The sequence below is a fragment of the Microtus oregoni genome, unplaced genomic scaffold (assembly GCF_018167655.1).
Source record: "Microtus oregoni isolate MIOR12 unplaced genomic scaffold, Mior012 000052F_000, whole genome shotgun sequence".
In the NCBI taxonomy this organism is placed as follows: Eukaryota; Metazoa; Chordata; class Mammalia; order Rodentia; family Cricetidae; genus Microtus; species Microtus oregoni.
This window is the reverse complement of record NW_024543812.1, coordinates 1143105-1162180: the sequence shown is the minus strand read 5'-3', so window position 1 is coordinate 1162180 and position 19076 is coordinate 1143105.

Sequence of the window (19076 nt, the reverse complement as noted above, 5' to 3'; positions counted from 1 at the left end):
AAGAAAAAATTACATCAAAGCCAAAGCAAGTGACACTCATCAAAAACTATAAAAGTTGGAAAATAAGAGATACATCTTCAAAATGTTGATGAAAGGCAAAGAAGAAGAATTCACAGGCTGAGAAACTCTACTGCCTGCAGGCCTGTATTTGGACATTTGGCATGCAGATGGAATATGATAACAGGTGGAAATGTGGATCTACATAAAGAAATGAAAAGCAACAGAAATGGTAAAATGAGAGTAAATTGAAAAGGCATTTTATGTTTATAAAAAGACAAGTTAAAAAATGATAGAGTATCTAAAGCATGGATTGGCAAATTCCTGCTTGCAAGCAAAATCCAGCCTGGGACATGTTTATGTATGCTTGTGAGCTAGGATATTTTTAAAGAATTGGAAAAAATACAAGAGACACCATATGTACTGTAAAGCCTGAAATACTTACTCTGTGGTCTTTAATGGGAAGATCTTGAGTCTGCAGCAAAATTGAAAACAATGTACTCAGTAATTTATAGCATATGCAGAAGTAAAATATGTGTGACACTAATAGTTCTGAAAAGGAGGAGGAAGTAGCTTATTACTCTTGTGACAGTCTCACACTATACATAAAATGACATATTATTCAATATAGAATACGGCACATAAGTGTTGATACCATAAAAATTAAACTGTCATTATAAATAGATAAGGTATATAATTGATAGTGTGACTAAGGCAGAACCATTATCACAGTTTAAAATAAATATGGCTGGAAAACACTTTAAAAGATGGGGTGAACAGAAAACAACTAGAGCATGGTGTGTTTGAAGCCAAGCATATTAATAATTTCATTTAACATGTGTAGTCTAAGGTTAAGAAGATGTTAGCCAAATCTACTTTGTCTCTCTCAACACCAACAGCAATGATACACCCTAGGAAGGAAGCATGGAGCAGCTAAGGATTCTGGAAATTAAATGTGGTATCCCACATCTGTATATTCTGATAACTTATCTGAGAGGTTCTAGAAGAAATAACATCTCAGTCACACTGATCATACACAGTATGTCATTTTTCACTTAAAAGGAAACAAGGAACCTTTGGAAAATTCTAGAAATGGATCAAGAAATGCATGAGGGAGCCAGGACAACTTACCCCAGAGACCACATTCTTAAAAATCAAGCAAGGGGCTTGCATGTTCATTTGGAAGCTGCCTCTGTTAATTGTGGTAGTGGCCAATCAATGTTTGTTTTAACTTGATGCCTATACCACAAGAGGGTACCCATGCTCTACACTGCTTGGGTGGCTAGGAACTTGCAAACTGGAAAGCTAAGAAACCTAGGGTAGAACCAAATACAACTGGAAAAAAAATCAATGAAATGATTCCTAATGATATTAGGTTATACTCATAGATTTGTGCCTTGTCCAGTCATCATCAAAGAGGCTTCTTCTGGGCACAGATGGGAGCAGGTAAAGAGACCCAAAGCCAGACATTATACAGAGATAGGGTCTAAATTGGAGGTCTCCATACCTTCCCTCAGAGATCAGGGAATTTCGCCCAGAAGATGGTGAAGAAAGACCACTGTAGGAGTTAGAGGGGATGGAGGACATCAGGAGAACACAGCTCACGGAATCAACTAAGGAGGGCTCACATGGACTCAGAGAGACTGAAGCAGCAAGCACACACAGGGCCTGCAATGGTCAACACCAGGTCTTTTATGTAGATGCTATGACTGTTAGTTTAGTTTTTATGTGGAACTTCTAACAGTGGGAGTGGGATCTCTGACTCTTTTGCCTGCTCTTGAGACTCTATTTCTCCTATTAGGTTGAATTGTCTAGCCTTGATGAGGAATTTCACCTTCTTATTGTATTTTGTTTTGTCCTGTTTGGCTGTTATCTCTTGGAGGCCTGCACTTTTCTGAAGAGGAAATAGAAGGAGTAGATCTCATGGAGTGGGATGGGGGTGTGAGTGCTAGAAAGAGGAGAAGGAGGAAAACCTGTAAAGCACCATTAATAAAAACTCAGAGACAGAAATTGGGGTTCAACCTGAAAATCTGGGGAGCAAAACAGCCAGCCACTGGTTCTTTCCTCGACCTCAGTTCAAAAATGGTGATCCTGAGTGGTTGCACAAGTTTGCATTCCCACCAGCAATGGATGAGGGTACCCCTTTCTCCACAACCTCTCCAGCAAAGGCTATCACTTGTGTTTTTTATTTTAGTCATTCTGACAGGTGTAAGATGGTATCTTAAAGTTGTCTTGATTTGCATTTCCATGATCGCTAAGGAAGTTAAGCATGACCTTAAGTGTCTTTTGGCCATTTGAACTTCTGTTGAGCATTCTCTCTTCAGCTCAGTGCCCCATTTTATAATTGGGTTGATTAGCCTTTTACAGTCTAGTTTCTTGAGTTCTTTATATATTTTGGAGATCAGACCTTTGTCAGTTGCGGGGTTGGTGAAGATCTTCTCCCTGTAAGTGGGTTGCCTTTTTGTCTTAGTGACAGTGTCCTTTGCTTTACAGAAGCTTCTCAGTCTCAGGAGGTCTCATTTATTCAATGAGGCCCTTAATGTCTGTGCTGCTGGGGTTATACGTAGGAAGTGGTCTCCTGTGCCCATGTGTTGTAGAGTACTTCCCACTTTCTCTTCTATCAGGTTCAGTGTGTTCGGACTGATATTGAGGTCTTTAATCCATTTGGACTTGAGTTTTGTGCAAGGTGATAGATATGGTTCTATTTTCATTCTTCTACAGATTGACATCCAGTTTTGCCAGCACAATTTGTTGAAGATGCTCTCTTTTTTTCCATTGTATACTTTTAGCTCCTTTATCGAAAATCAGGTGTTCATAGGTTTGTGGGTTAAAGTCAGGGTCTTCTATTCGATTCCATTGGTCGACTTTTCTGTTTTTATGCCAATACCAAGCTGTTTTAGCAGTGTGGTGGTTTCTCAGGAAATTTGGGATCAACCTACCCCTGGACCCAGCAATACCACTCTTGGAAATACACCCAAGAGATGCCCTATCATACAACAAAAGTATATGCTCAACTATGTTCATAGCAGCATTGTTTGTAATAGCCAGAACCTGGAAACAACCTAGATGCCCTTCAATGGAAGAATGGATGTAGAAAGTATGGAATATATACATATTAGAGTTCTACTCAGCAGTAAAAAAAAAAAAAAAAACAAGGACTTCTTGAATTTTGCATACAAATGGATGGAAATAGAAAACACTATCCTGAGTGAGGTAAGCCAGACCCAAAAAGAGGAACATGGGATGTACTCACTCATATTTGGTTTCTAGCCATAAATAAAGGACATTGAGCTTATAATTCGCAATCCTAGAGAAGCTATATAAGAAGGTGAATCCAAAGACAAACATATAAGCATCCTCCTGAATATTAACCTTCATCAGGCGATGAAAGGAGACAGAGACAGAGACCCACATTGGAGCACCGGACAAAAATCTCAAGGTCCAAATCAAGAGCAGAAGGAGAGAGAGCACGAGCAAGGAACTCAGGACCGCAAGGGGTACACCCACACACTGAGACAATGGGGATGTTCTATTGGGAACTCACCAAGGCCAGCTGGCCTGGGTCTGAAAAAGCATGGGATAAAACCGGACTTGCTGAACATAGCGGACAATGAGGACTACTGAAAACTCAAGAACAATGGCAATGGGTTTTTGATCCTACTGCACGTACTGACTTTGTGGGAGCCTAGGCAGTTTGGATGCTCACCTTACTAAACCTGGATTGATGTGGGAGTGATTTCAATGATGTGGGAGTGATTTCTTATTAATAAAGAAACTGCCTAGACCCATTTGATAGGCCAGCCCTTAGGTAGGCGGAGTAAACAGAACGGAATGCTGGGAGAAAGAAGCTGAGTCAGGGAGTCGCCATGATTCTCCCACTCCAGACAGACGCAGGTTAAGATCATTCCTGGTAAGCCAGCTCGTGGGCTACACAGATTAATAGAAATGGGTTAGATCAATATGTAAAAGCTAGCCAATAAGAAACTGAAACTAATGGGTCAGGCAGTGTTTAAAAGAATACAGTTTCCGTGTAATTATTTCGGGTAAAGCTAGCCGGGTGGCGGGACACAGCCCGCCGGTCCGTACTTCAACAGAGTGGCGCCCAACGTGGGGCTAAATCCACTTAAAAACCTGAGAAGGCTTAAAAATAAGGGAGAGAGACTTTAACACAGATTTTTGCTGTTTGTTGGTGGCGTGCTGTAGAGAGATTTCCTGATTCGGCAACAGCAGCAGAAAAAAAAGCTGCGTCATTTTAAAGTGCGGCTTCTTGGGACTGTGCCGCCAGTGCAAACTCTGGCTTTAAAGCATTTCAATGGATTTTATGGGACTGGATGTTTGTGTTCCCGCTTGGGATCGGAAGGAGAGTGCTCTCAGTGCTCCCCGCCTGCACCTGGGCAGATGGCAGAATCAGGCTTAGGCAGGCGGAAGAGCATGGTAGAAGAGACGTGTTTTCAGACTGCGCAGTGCTCTGCGTGTCAGATTTGGTTGTAACTTGGATAAAAAGTTTCTGTGCTGCATGCTCAGTCTCAAAATTAAACTGCTGAGTGCGGCTCCAATGAGGACTTGCTGTGTGCCTGGAACTGTGCACAGCTCAGGGGCACCAAATGGATCTGAGGCAGGAGAGGCTGCTCCTTGCTAAACTGTGCTGGTTGGCAGGAACTACCGTAATTACCATAATAACAGCACAGTTAAGGTTTAGACTGGGCAGGACACAGGTGGTACCGTATTACCTGTACATGGTACAACTTAAGTTTTTAAGAAATGCTTAACATTTTAAGAAATGTTCCTGGATAGTAAAAAAATGTTATAGATTCACAATAAAACAGATTCAGACATAAAAGACCACACTGTTGGATGAATGCACATAGACTTGAGAGAGAGAAGAAAAAGAATATACAAAATAAAGTTAATGGTTTAAAAAAAAAAAGGTAAAGTCTTTAAAGAGACAGAGTACAGATAGTTAAGAGATTAAAAGAAATAAAGAAAAATAAGCCACGTAAAAATGGAAAATTCACAGAGAGTCTGGATTATGTACATTGTGTTTTCTTTAAAATTTTTGACTGTAAAGGAGCTAAGTACAGACAGACATTTCATTACATGGGCTGCCAAGCTAAACCAGAATGGATATAAAGGTATTACGATTTCAAAATTTGGGTCTAAGGATATGATACTTTGGAGAGGGTCTTCTTTTGTTTTCACAGAGGACCAGACCCTATGGATTTCTTCTATTACAATTTGGTATGATAGACCACGCCCTCCTGAAAGGTTGTTGTGAACATCTTCAGAAAATTGCTTCACTCAACTGCCAACTGAGATGAAACTAGCACACAGGTTATACCATGAAAGACCTAATTAACGACGCCCCCATTCAGCAGGAAGCAGTTTGGAGAGAAAAAACTGCGCCCATGTTCCCAAAATATTGTTTATAAATGTTCTTTTACATTTAAAGGGGGATATGATATAGGTATGAATAATTTGCATTGGTATGGATTTTAAGGTCAATTTTGTTATATGTATATGTATTTTTGATCTTGAATAAGGTGTGATTGTGTAGTTCATTTTTAAAATGTAATGTATAATTAGGAAATATAGGTTGTTGATGGATAATCATAATAGTCAAGTTTGTAGTCATGTTACTTAGATTTTCTAGATATATAGAGATATATTTCAGATAGGCATTCTTCATATCTCTCAAAGGCTACAGAATATGCCATTTAAAATATTTTAATAACTTAGGACTTTTCATGACAATGAGACACGTCTGCTCCTGGCAGCACCAATCTACTTCGAGAGGAAGATGGGCATCGAAGAGGATCCTTATGGAGTTTGATAGCCATTTGGGCAAGAAACTGCTCTTGCCTGGACTGTTGCATAAAATGGACACAGAGAACCCGCAGAGAGAGGACTGCTGAACTTGCCTAAAGGTGAGACGGTCTTTTGGGGTTCATGACTCATGAAAGAGTCTGCGAGACATTCTGCAGAACACAGCAGATAGTGACTGAACTGTCTTTGAAATTTCCTGCTTCATGAAAATGTCTGCTGGATACTATGGGCCTGAAGGCTGAAGATGGATGCCCCAACCGTACAAAAGAACTTTGGGTGACTGTCCAGGCAGCGAGATGTCTCTGTCATTTTTAGAGTTTTCTTATTTCTTGTTTACTTAGGTAGTATTATATCCTTCTGGAGTCTTTGATGGAGTTGAAGAATGAATAGGTAGTTATAGTTTTCCTTAGTTATGATAAAAGATAAAATAGATATAAATATTGTAACTGTAATTCTTGCTTGATAACTGTTTTGCTATATGTAATTTTACTATGTTAAAGTTAAAGCCTTTCTTTTTTGTTTAAACAGAAAAAGGGGAAATGATGTGGGAGTGATTTCTTATTAATAAAGAAACTGCCTAGACCCATTTGATAGGCCAGCCCTTAGGTAGGCGGAGTAAACAGAACGGAATGCTGGGAGAAAGAAGCTGAGTCAGGGAGTCGCCATGATTCTCCCACTCCAGACAGACGCAGGTTAAGATCATTCCTGGTAAGCCAGCTCGTGGGCTACACAGATTAATAGAAATGGGTTAGATCAATATGTAAAAGCTAGCCAATAAGAAACTGAAACTAATGGGTCAGGCAGTGTTTAAAAGAATACAGTTTCCGTGTAATTATTTCGGGTAAAGCTAGCCGGGTGGCGGGACACAGCCCGCCGGTCCGTACTTCAACACTGGATGGAGGTGGGCGGTCCTTGGACTTCCCACAGGTCAGGGAACCCTGATTGCTCTTCGAGCTGATGAGGGAGGGGGACTTGATCGGGGGAGGGGGAGGGAAATGGGAGGCCGTGGCGGGAAGGGGGCAGAAATCCTTAATAAATAAATAAATTTTTTAAAAAATGGTGATCCTGTCTCCTGGAATCTCAGAATGAGACTGTTTTTGAGACCTGTTGCCTCCTGTGTTATAATCCTCTCTAGTTCTGGGATTAAATGCATGTCCACTACTGCCTGGTTTCTATAGCAAGCTAGTGTGGTAACTGGGATTAAAGGCGTGTGTCATTGTGGCTACTGGGATTAAATGTGTGCCATTGCTGCGTGGTCTGTAAGGCTAGCCAGTGTAGTTGTTTTATTTTCCCAATCCCCAGGCAAGCTTTTTTTTTTTTTTTGATTTTTCGAGACAGGGTTTCTCCGTAGCTTTCGGTTCCTGTCCTGGAACTAGCTCTTGTAGACCAGGCTGGCCTCGAACTCACAGAGATCCGCCTGCCTCTGCCTCCCGAGTGCTGGGATTAAAGGCATGCACCACCACCGCCCGGCTGCAAGCTTTATTTTTTAAAATACAATTAAAATGCCACTACAACCATGCCAGGATGTATTGTATGAAAAATGTCTATTTTCAATAATAATAATAACAACAATAATAATATAGAAGCTGCTTTGTGAAACCTGGTAAAAGCAATATACCCTATTACTATAAGATAAAGGGGTAAAGAAGTGAGAAATACAGGGCAATGGAGATAGTCCAGTAGTTAAAAACACTGATTCTTGACCTGGTTTCACTTCCCAGCAACCACATGATGGAAGGATTCAATGCCCTCTTCTGGCTTTCAGAGATACCGAACACACAATTAGTGCACACACATACATACAGGCAAAATACTCTACACACATAATAAAACAAATCTGATATGGGGTGCATTGGTCACTCAATGGTAGAAGTCTCCCTTCACACATAGGACAGTTGAGTTTAATTCCTGGCCAATGCAATATCTCTATTATCAACCACAGTCAACAACAAATGCTGAAAAAGATATGGGGGAAGGGAATCTTTATTCATTGGTGGTAAGATGGCAAACTAGTCCAACTTCTTTGGAAATTAATGTGAAGAATGATCAAAAAGTTAAAAGTAGATCTAGCACATGGCCCAGCTATAACCATCCTCAGTATATGTCCAAAGGACTTAATATCCTACTCTACAGAGACTTGCTCAGACATGCACACTGTTGCTCAATTCACAATAACTAGGAAATGGAAACAACCTAAATGTCCTTCAATAAATGAATAGATAATGGGAAATGTGGTATACACACACACACACACACACACACACACACACACACACACACACGGAATACTATTAGGCTGCCAAGAAAAATGAAATCATGAACTTTACAGATAAATGGATGGAACTAGATAATCCATCTCCAAAAAGACAAATGCATATATGCATATATGCACTCTCAGCTGAGGTTTTGAATGTCAAATCTTCAGATATGACTGTTTAAGCCAGGGTAACTGCAAAATACAGAAAAGATGAAAGAAGAATATGGCAGGGATGGGTAATAAAGAGGGGAATAACATGGTAGAAGTAATTTGGGAGATGAAATGGAAAGGGGAGAATTTAATTAGGGAGGAGATAAATACAAAAGAAGGGCAGAGGGTAAAATAACAAATAATAAAAACGTTTGTAAAAGTCATAAGTAATCATAATAGCTATCTACTTAAAATTCCCACATAATACATGTAATTCTGTGTACACATATACATACATAGTTCAAGTGGAAATTTCCCATTTGGGATGATAATGGTCTCCTTCCTAAAGACCATAGACTAACAAAAATTCAAACACCAGTCATGAGAAGCTCCCTTTTAAGTTGTTGGTCAGGGTTGTCCAGGAATTCCCAAAACATTAAAGATTATTGTTGATGACTTTACTTGTTTCCCAGAAGTAGAAGGTAAATTGTTATTGCAGAAAAAAAAAATGCACTTGGGACATATAGTCCAGGGGACCTCAGTCGGATGTGATCTGTATTTCTCCTCCATGAGGACCAGAAGGCACCATCCTAGCTTCCAAGGAAAAGAAACAACCAATTTTCCTACACAATTATGAAGCCTATGGACTACAGTAATCACCAGCATGGTGCAAGATACATAAGGGTGCAATTGTGTCACACGTACCTTGGCAATAACCAACAGCTCTGTAATTGGACTTAAGACAGGCCCAACAAGAGGGAAATCAGTCCTGAAAACATACACATACAAGTAATATTATAGATATTGAGAATATCGTATATTTTATTAATACACATGCATCATACACACCCATAGCACACACAACACACACATAACAACAATTAAAATATAGTCCATTAATATAAAAGAAAGCAAGGATACATGGGAGGGTTTAAAGGAAGAAAAGGGAAATAATATAGCTATATTATAATCTCAAAAAATAAACTACTAAAACATTTTTCTCCTATTTCTTATGCTGCTAATTCATATATTTACCTCATCTTTCATATTTTATCCTATATTCTCCCTATTTCTATTTCCTACTTTTTTCTCTATGTAAATTTATTCTTTGCTCTATAAAATTATAAACTGCGTTTTTGAAATCAGTAGCACAATCTCTGAGCCTTATGTAATGCAGGTTAACACAAAAAATGATGCCAAATAATTCATTATATCTATTACTGCAGGTGGCTTCCTCCATATAATACTGGAGAATATAGACAAGGCAAGGCACCTAGAAAACACATAAAACAGAAAAGTCATTGTTTTTTACTGCTGAGTAGTACTCTAATATGTGTATATTCCATACTTTCTTCATCCATTCTTCCATTGAAGGGCATCTAGGTTGTTTCCAGGTTCTGGCTATTACAAACAATGCTGCTATGAACATAGTTGAGCATATACTTTTGTTGTATGATAGGGTATCTCTTGGGTATATTCCCAAGAGTGTGCCCTTCAATGGAAGAATGGATGAAGAAAGTATGGAATATATACATATTAGAGTACTACTCAGCAGTAAAAAACAATGACTTCTTGAATTTTGCATGCAAATGGACGGAAATAGAAAACACTATCCTGAGTGAGGTAAGCCAGACCCAAAAAGAGGAACATGGGATGTACTCACTCATATTTGATTTCTAGCAATAAATAAAGGACATTGAGCCTATAATTTGTGATCCTAGAGAAGGTAAGTAAGAAGGTGAACCCAAACAAAAACATATAGACATCCTCCTGGATATTAACCTTCATCAGGTGATGAAAGGAGACAGAGACAGAGTCCCACATTGGAGCACCAGACTACAACCCCAAGGTCCAAATCAGGAGCAGAAGGAGAGAGAGCACGAGCAAGGAACTCAGGGCCATGAGGGGTGCACCCACACACTGAGACAATAGGGATGTTCTATTGGGAACTCACCAAGGCCAGCTGGCCTGGGTCTGAAAAAGCATGGGATAAAACCGGACTCACTGAACATGGCAGACAATGAGGACTACTGAGAGCTCAAGAACAATGGCACTGGGTTTTGATCCTACTGCACATACTGGCTTTGTGGGAGCCTAAGCTGTTTGGATGTTCACCTTACTAGACCTGGAAGGAGGTGGGCGGTCCTTGGACTCCCCACAGGGCAGGGAATCTGGTCTGCTCTTAGGGCTGATGAGAGAGGGGGAGTTGATTGGGGGAGGGGGAGGAATATGGGAGGCGGTGGCAGGGAAGAGACAGAAATCTTTAATAAATAAATAAATAATAAAAAAAATTAAATAAAATAAAACAGAAAAAAAAGGCAAAGGTAAAAATAAAATCTGGAAGACACAATATACCCCAACAAATGGTCAAACTACAATAAAGAAACAAGCAAAAAAATGCCACTATTGTTACTCCTGGTCTCTGTCTGGATTAGATGTTTCCAGATGGTGGTACTTATCTGAAGAACTGAAGTGCAGACAAATAAAAAGAGCTTTTTATTCCAAATCAAAGCAAAAGTACAGGGCATATATGCTGTGAGAGTGCAGAGACTACTCAAGCTACAGTGCTCAAAAGTAGGAGGTTACCTTGTGGAACCTCCTTTTATAGAATTCAGGGGGAGGAGTTACTTGCTAAGAGGCAAGGTGTGGGATTTCTCATTTTGATTCATAGGCTCAGGTTATACAAGCTTTTGTTCACTGTGTACTTCTTTCCTATGACACATCTATTCTTAATCATATGCACATATAATCCTGTTCCCTAATAGTTCTTTCTGAGGGCACAAAATTGCATTATTGCTAGTACAGCTAAAACCAGTACAGGCTGGTTTGCCTTAATTTCAAGGATGACTCAGGATGTATTTGGTCACTGAAGGCAAGTTACTGAGGAGTTTCTAGGGAGGAGAGGCCTGATTAATTGTTTGAAGTGAAATATACATACAGCTCAATGCAGGCAAAGATCCAGCTTACTAAGTGCTTTTTTAAGGAAAGGGGTGTGTATGTCATGTCAAGCAGGGTTCCAGGCTGCTAAACAATGCTGGCTACCTCACTCTATCACCTCTACAATCTCATAACATCTTTATCAGATACCAAAGATAATAAAGAAAGCTGAAGTCCCAGTGAGAGAAGTCAGAGTCCTACAAAGAAGTGATCACATGAGGGATTCAAATAAACAGATCAATGAAATATGGAAGTCAATTAAGAGCTTAAACAATAAAGTTAACAAAGTGGACAAAAGTAAAAGATAAATTCAAACACATGGAGAAAAAAGTCAGCAGGGAAAGTGAGGATCAAAAAATAAAAATTCTAGACACAAGTAAATCAAACAAATGAAGAAAACCAAAGGGTGGGGGTCGGGGACTGGAGAGATGGGTCAGCAGTTAAGAGCCCTGGCTTCCATAGGACCCAGGTTCAGTTCCCATCATCTGCACAGTATTTCACAGCCATCTGTAACCCCAGTTCCGGGAGTTCTAATACCCTCTTCTAATCTCCATGGGCACCAGACACACATACAGTACACATACATACACGCAGGTGACATTCATACATAAGTAAAATAAATCTTTAAAAAGACAGTAGCAGTCATCCATTAATAGACAAGACCAAGCAGAAAAACAGGGATGGAAAACAAGATTGAAAGAACACATTCAGACCTGCTTAACAAAATTAATACAGATGACCAAAACTTCCAAGATCACTGAGTTAGCAGAGTGTGTGATGGTCAAGTCCCGTCCAGAAAATAGCATTCCATATTCATGAACTCAGACAAGCTGTGGTTACCTGCACAACATCTGAAGATCAGTTCAGTAAAAATTCTGGAATAGATGGAGCCAGTGATCTCCAGGTCACACTCCGTAGTGAAGGAGAAGCTATTAGCAGTGGATAGCTGATGCAGAAGAGCAAGCCATTCTTTCTGAATAGATACCACTGATAGGTTTCCCATGATCCAGTGGATGGCCACACACTCATGCACATATGACCAGCACTAACTGTTCTAACTGGACTTAATGGGTTATAAACGGACAGACAAACAAACTTGTAGTTGAGAGGGAGGTATGAGAGGAATTTGTGGGAAGAAGTGGAAGTGAATATAATGATGTTTAATTGTATACCATACAAGATTCTCAACAATGAAGAACATTGTTTAAAAATAATGCACAAAGTGAAAAGAACTAATATAAAGCATAAAGACATAGATATTTTACCCATGAAATTAGAGCAGTCTACACATGGAAGCATTTAGAACCACAAATAGAACAATTAGGGAAGAATCCTTTATAATTTATCACAGTCAACATACCAAAAATAGAAAGCAAAGCTTGGTAGTGGTGTACACCCTTAATTCCCGCACTCTGAAGGCAGAGGCAGGTGGATCTCTCTGAGTTTGAGGTCTGCCTAGTCTACAGAAAGAGTTCCAGGACAGCCAGAGATGATACAAAGAGAAACCCTGTCTATCCAAACAAAACAAACAACAAAAAGCAAAAGTAAAAAGCAAGGAAACGATATTAAAAGCCAACTCAGAGACAAAAGCAAACATATCAGAATAAGTTCAGAGAGCATGAGATTATACATTTCAACATGGTAGACTAAATTCACATAAAACCTGAGAAGGCTTGGAAAGGCATTCTAGACACCAAAAGACAAAGTTTAGCCGCATTTTTTTCCAAATGGGCTTTGTCTGCTGGCAGCATGCTTCGACTCCTTTAAGAGAGTTTTTCCTGATTCAGTGGAAACAGGAAAAATACTGTACTGTTTTGAAATGCCAGATTTCTGGGCCATGCTGCCAGCATGACCTCTGGCTCTTCCAGGAGGCCGAGCATTTAAATGGATTCTGTAAGCAGCATGTCACAAGCAGCTTAATGGCTTGACATAGACTGGCTACATACTTGAAACTGGAGCAATGTGCAGGGCTTGAAGAGGCAGGGAATGGACTTCTACTATGTTGAACTAGGCAGAGCAAGCAAAAAGTACCATAATTACCCTAGCAATGCCACAGCTTATATTCTTAAGCACTTAGCATTTTAAGAAGTGCTCCTGCTCAGAAAATAATTACAGATATTCAATAAAGATAAATCCAGATAAAAAGACCTCTAAATGTGTCACAGTGTTGGATAATTGTACATAAGCTTGGGAGAGAAAAGAAAAGGAGTATAGAGAGTTGGAAAAGAAGTCAGTGCTTAAAAAAAGTCTTTAAAGAGAGAGTACAGTCATAGATTAAAAAGAATAAAGAAAAATAAGCTATGTAAACATAGAAAATTTACAGAGAGTCTTGATTATGTATGTTATTGTATTTCCTTTGAATTTTTTTACTATGAAGGTGCTAAGTACAGAGAGACATTTCATTGTATATGCTGCTAAGTTAAACAAACATATATATTATAAAGGTATCATGACTTCAGAATTTAGGTCTAAGGATATGTTACTTTGGCAAAGAGGTTCTTCTTTTGTTTCCACAGAGGATGAGAACCTGTGAAATCCTCCCAGACTAATGTAGTTTGATGGACCAAGAGCCCCTGAAAGGTTGCCTTTAACACCCCTCAAAAATTATTTTGCCCAATAAACAGAAGGAAGCAGTTTGGACAGAACTACTCCCATATTCCCAAATATTGTCTGTGAATGTTTGTTTACATTTAAAGGGGGATATGCTATAGAGATTTGCATTGGTATGGATCTCGGTTTATTGAAAAAACTTAAGGTCAATTTTGTTATGTGGATATTTCTGTTCTTGACTAAGGTATTGGGTTTATGCAGCTCATTTAAAAATATAATGCACAATTAAGAAATATAGGTTAATAAATAGTCATTCATAATAGTCAATCTTGTAGTCATGTTAGTTAGGTTTTCTAGATATATAGCGATATATTTCAGTTACATAGGTATTCTTCAAATCTTTCAGAGACCTTCAGAATATGACATTTAAAATGTTTTAATAACTTAGGACTTTTCATGACATTGACACACTTCTGCTCCTGGCAACACCAATTACTTCAAGAGAAATATGGGCATCAAAGAAGCTCCTTATGGAGTTGGTTAGCCATTTGGGCAAGAAACTGCTCTTGCCTGGACTGTTTTATGAACTGGACGTGAAGGACCCATAGAGAAATGACTGCTGAACTTGCCTAAAGGTGAGATGATGCTTCATGGTTCCTGCTTCATGAAAGAGTCTGCTAGACATTCTGCAGGACACAGAAGAAAGTAACTGACAAACTGCCAATATAAGTGGAACTGTCTTTGAAATGTCCTGCTTCATGAAACAGTCTGTTGGACACTATTGGCTTGTAGGCTGAAGAGGGATGCCCCAACAATACAGAAGAATTTTGGATGACTGTCCAGGCAGCAAGATATCTCTGTCATTTCTAGAGTTTTGGAAGTTGCTTACAATGTACTTCCTGTTTACTTAGGTAATATTATATCCTTCTAGTGTCTTTGATGAAGTTAAAGAATAGATAGAAAGTAGATAGAGTTTTTGTTAATTATGATAAAAGATAAAGTAGATATAAATATTGTAATTGCAACTCTTGCAATACAAGATACCTGTTTTGTTATATGCAATTTTACTATGTTAAAATTAAAGCCTTCCTTTTTGTTTCAATATAAAAGAGGAGGTGATGTGGGATTTCCCTCTGTATGCTGTGATTACCATTAATGAATAAAGAAACTTCTTTGGCTTTTTAGCAGGTCAAAACTTAGTTATGTGAGAAAAACTAAAGTGAATGCTGGGAGAAAAAAGGGTATAGTCAGAGAGAAGCCATGTAGCCCTGCCAGAGCCAGACGGGACTTTAGTCAGTAAGCCACAGCCACATGGCAAAACACAGATTAATAGAAATGGGTTAAATTAATATGTAAGAGTCAGCCAATAAGAAGCTAGAGCTAATGGGTCAAACAGTGATTTAATTAATACAGTTTCTGTGTTGTTATTTCAGTTCTGGGTGGCTGGGATGAATAAGTGGCCTCCATCAACAACTTAATACTATATATACATGAGGAAAGAGAAAGTCAGAATCATTCATGAAAGCAGAAGAAAAAACATTTTTCATGAGGGGAATAGTGCAACAAAGGATAACCAGAAAGTCTGCCAGTCTCTAGTAAGTGGTTCCACATCCACAGTCCTGTAACAGCCTCTGTTTACTTCAGGGGCTCACAAAATCAAACAAAGGAAGGGAACATGGAGATGAGATTTGCAGGGAGGAAAGAGTTTGATACAGGTGAGAAGGAGATAAGAATGTTTGGGTAGCTGAAGTAGCATAGATGCAGTACATACATGTATGAAATTACCAAGAATATATTTTATTAATGAAAAATATGTCAGCATCCATGAAAAGAAGCACAAAATTTGACTTATATTAATTAAAATAATCAACTGATTAAAACTGGTCTAGAAATATTATCATTGATGGAATCAGGCAAAGACATTAAAGCAGCTATTTCAACTCTATTCATTTTTTGTTTGTTTGTTTGTTTGTTTGTTGTTTTTCAAGACAGGGTTTCTCTGTAGCTTTGGATCCTGTCTGAAACTAGCTCTTATAAACCAGGCTGGCCTCGAACTCACAAAGGTCCGCCTGCTTCTGCCTCCTGAGTGCTGGGATTAAAGGCATGTGCCACCACTGCCAGGATATTCTGACTCTATTCTCTATACACCAACCTGTGGCTGTAGTGCAGTGGTGGGACACTTGGTCAGAGATCTGGCTTATAGCAGCATAAAAGAGAACTAAACAGGGCAGTTTAAACGTGCCAGGTCATGAAAGCTACTATACAGACTCCCAAGTGAACTCTCAGAGGACTATAATGTCTGAGTTTTAACAACCTACAGTTTTAATTAAAAATTAATGAGTTTGAATATACAGCAATAGAATATTTCAGTAATAAATCCTAGAGAGAAAAAATGAAGCTACTAAATAGACTATAATATGACTACAAGCATATATTTGGAGATCCCCAAAAGAAAAAAGTAAAAGGAGGAATGGAGAAAATTACTTAAAGAAATGGGTAAAGGTTGCCCTGGGCTAGTCGCACATCCATGTGATCTCAGCTAAGGCAGAAGGATTTGTCATGAGTTTAAGTCCAGATCAAGGTGGGCTAATGAATGTGATGCTATCTTAAAGGTAAAAGATGAAAGAAAAAAAGACAGATGGGAAATTTGAGGATAAGTATACTCTCAGAGACTCAAGAAATTTGAAAACTCTTTAGGATTCTTTATTTTTTTATTTTATTTATTTTATTTTTTTTTTTTTTGGTTTTTTGAGACAGGGTTTCTCTGTAGCTTTTGGAGCCTGTCCTAGAACTAGCTCTTGTAGACCAGGCTCGCCTCGAACTCACAGAGATCCGCCTGCCTCTGCCTCCCGAGTGCTGGGATTAAAGGCGTGCACCACCACTGCCCGGCTACTCTTTAGGATTCTTGACCACAAAATTATACCAGGGTGCACAGGAATCATATCCCTTAAAATTACAGAAAAAAGACAATCCTAAAATTAGACAGAACTCCCTTTTGCATACTGAAGAAGGTATGAAGACAGCAAAGAAAGTCTGTCAAAATTAAGAACGCAGAAACCAAATATTATGTGATTCAACTTCTATGTAAACTGCAAAATAGGTCAATTTATTGAGGCAGAGATTTTAACTTGAAAAGGGAAGAACCACTGTTAAAGGGTATGGTGCTGGTATTAGGAGTCATGAAGACGTTCTGGAACTAGATACTGAATACTACCTAACAATTTGAATACACATCTTCACTTTATTGAAGAAGTATATTGGCTCCAAGGATTTCTATACTCAATGAAACTGTATTTCAAGACGAATGGTGAAATGAAGACTTGTGGGTCCTTTTGTTGGTGGTGGTTTTTACTTTTGCAAATACCAAGCCTTTTCATCACCAATTGATGACCACAAGAAATGGTAAAGCCTCCAGGCAAAGGAGAAAGTGATAAAAGGTAGAACTATAGATCTACAGAAAGAATGAAAAGCACCAGAAATTATACCTGCAATGGTAAATATAAAGGAAGCTCTCCTTGCTGGAGAAATGTCATCAGAGATAATTAACAGGATGCAGTAAAAAGAGGCAAAAATGGATCCAAGGTAACAGCATATGCAGAAGTAAAACTGTCCCTCTATATTAGACAGAAGCTGAGAAAAACAGAACTGAAAGGGAAGCACCAGTTTTGTGTTTCTCACTATCCCGAGCAGAATCTGCTTGTTGTCTTCTAAGACACGGGGCTCTGTTATATTGATCAGATGATCACGCAGACACACAAGGCACTAAGTGAAAAAACACTCATTAGGTAAAGAGTTTATAAGAGAGACATTAGAGTCACTGCCTAAAGCAGACTCACTAGATAATCAGAGCAATTATCTGAGTGTGAGCTTCATCTTGGACAACACTGATGCCATGACTAGAGTCTTAAAACAACCTGCATCACAGATGTGAGACTGAAAATGTGTGTGTGTGTGTGTGTGTGTGTGTGTGTGTGTGTGTGTACATACACTCGTGTGTGGACACACACACATGCACCTGTATACAAAGTTAAGAATATCGAGTAAAGAAAGTAAAGGTAAATACCAATACACATACCTCAGGCAGGGGCATCAGAAGAAAACATGGGGAGGAGACAGATACAGATAATTTTAGGGAAGTTTTATAATATCATGGAAGAGTGCATAAACATTCCAAATCCTGAATTAAAAGGGGGAATGAAGACAGTTAAAAGGGGGAAAGAAGGCAGTCAAAAGGAGGCCGGCACTTTCCTTTCCCTGCTTCTTGGTCCACTAAGGCAAATGTTGTATGGGGAGCAGCGGGCTACGTTCCTGGTGCCCGGCTGCCCACATGGCTAGCTTTTCCTGAAATAATTACACGGAAACTGTATTCTTTTAAACACTGCCTGGCCCATTAGTTCCAGCCTCTTATTGGCTAGCTCTTACATATTGATCTAACCCATTTCTAATATTCTGTGTAGCACCACGAACTGGCTTACCAGGAAAGATCTTAACCTGCATCCGTCTGGAGCGAAGAATCATGGCGACTCTCTGACTGGGCTTCTTTCTCCCAGCATCCTATTCTGTTTACTCCACCTACCTAATTTTCTGTCCTATTAAAGGGCTAAGGCAGTCTCTTTATTTAACCAATGAAATTAACACAAAACAGAAGACTCTCCCACATCAGGCAAATTCCTGTCACCACAGCTGGAAATCTCACCTGCTACCCAGGATTCCCTGCCCTGATGCCCTCCACCCCCTAAATCTTAAGCCACCATAAATTGTTTCTCTCTTACATTGCTTTCTGTACAGTATCTGGTCAAAGAAACAGAAAAAAAAAACCCAATACACTAAGAAGTTTCATTTTTAGAATTTATTCTCTCAGATATTACATCCCAACTGCAGTTTCCCCTCTTTCCTCTCCTTCCAGTCCCTTCCTCCAACACCCACTCCCCATCTACTCCTCCTGTTTCTTTTCAGAAAAGGGCGGGCTTCCCAGGGACATCAACTAAACATGGCATATCAAGGTGCAGCAAAACTAAGCACATCCTCTCATACTAAGGCTGGACAAGGTAACCCAGTATGAGGAGTGGGGTCCTCAAAGGAGGCAAAAGCTTCTGAGACAGTTGGGCTCTGACTATCAGGAGTCCCACAAGAAGACCAAGCTCTACAATCGTTACATATGCAGAGGACCTATGTCAGAACCCTACAGGCTCCCTGGTTGGAGGTTCAGTATCTGTAAGCCCCCAAGAGCCCAGGCTGGTTGATTCTGTGGGTTTTCTTGTGCTGTCCTTGACCCCTCTGGCTCCTCCAATCCTTCCTCCCCATCTTCAATAGATTTTCCCCAAGCTCTGTCTAGTGTTTGGCTGTGGGTCTCTGCATCTGT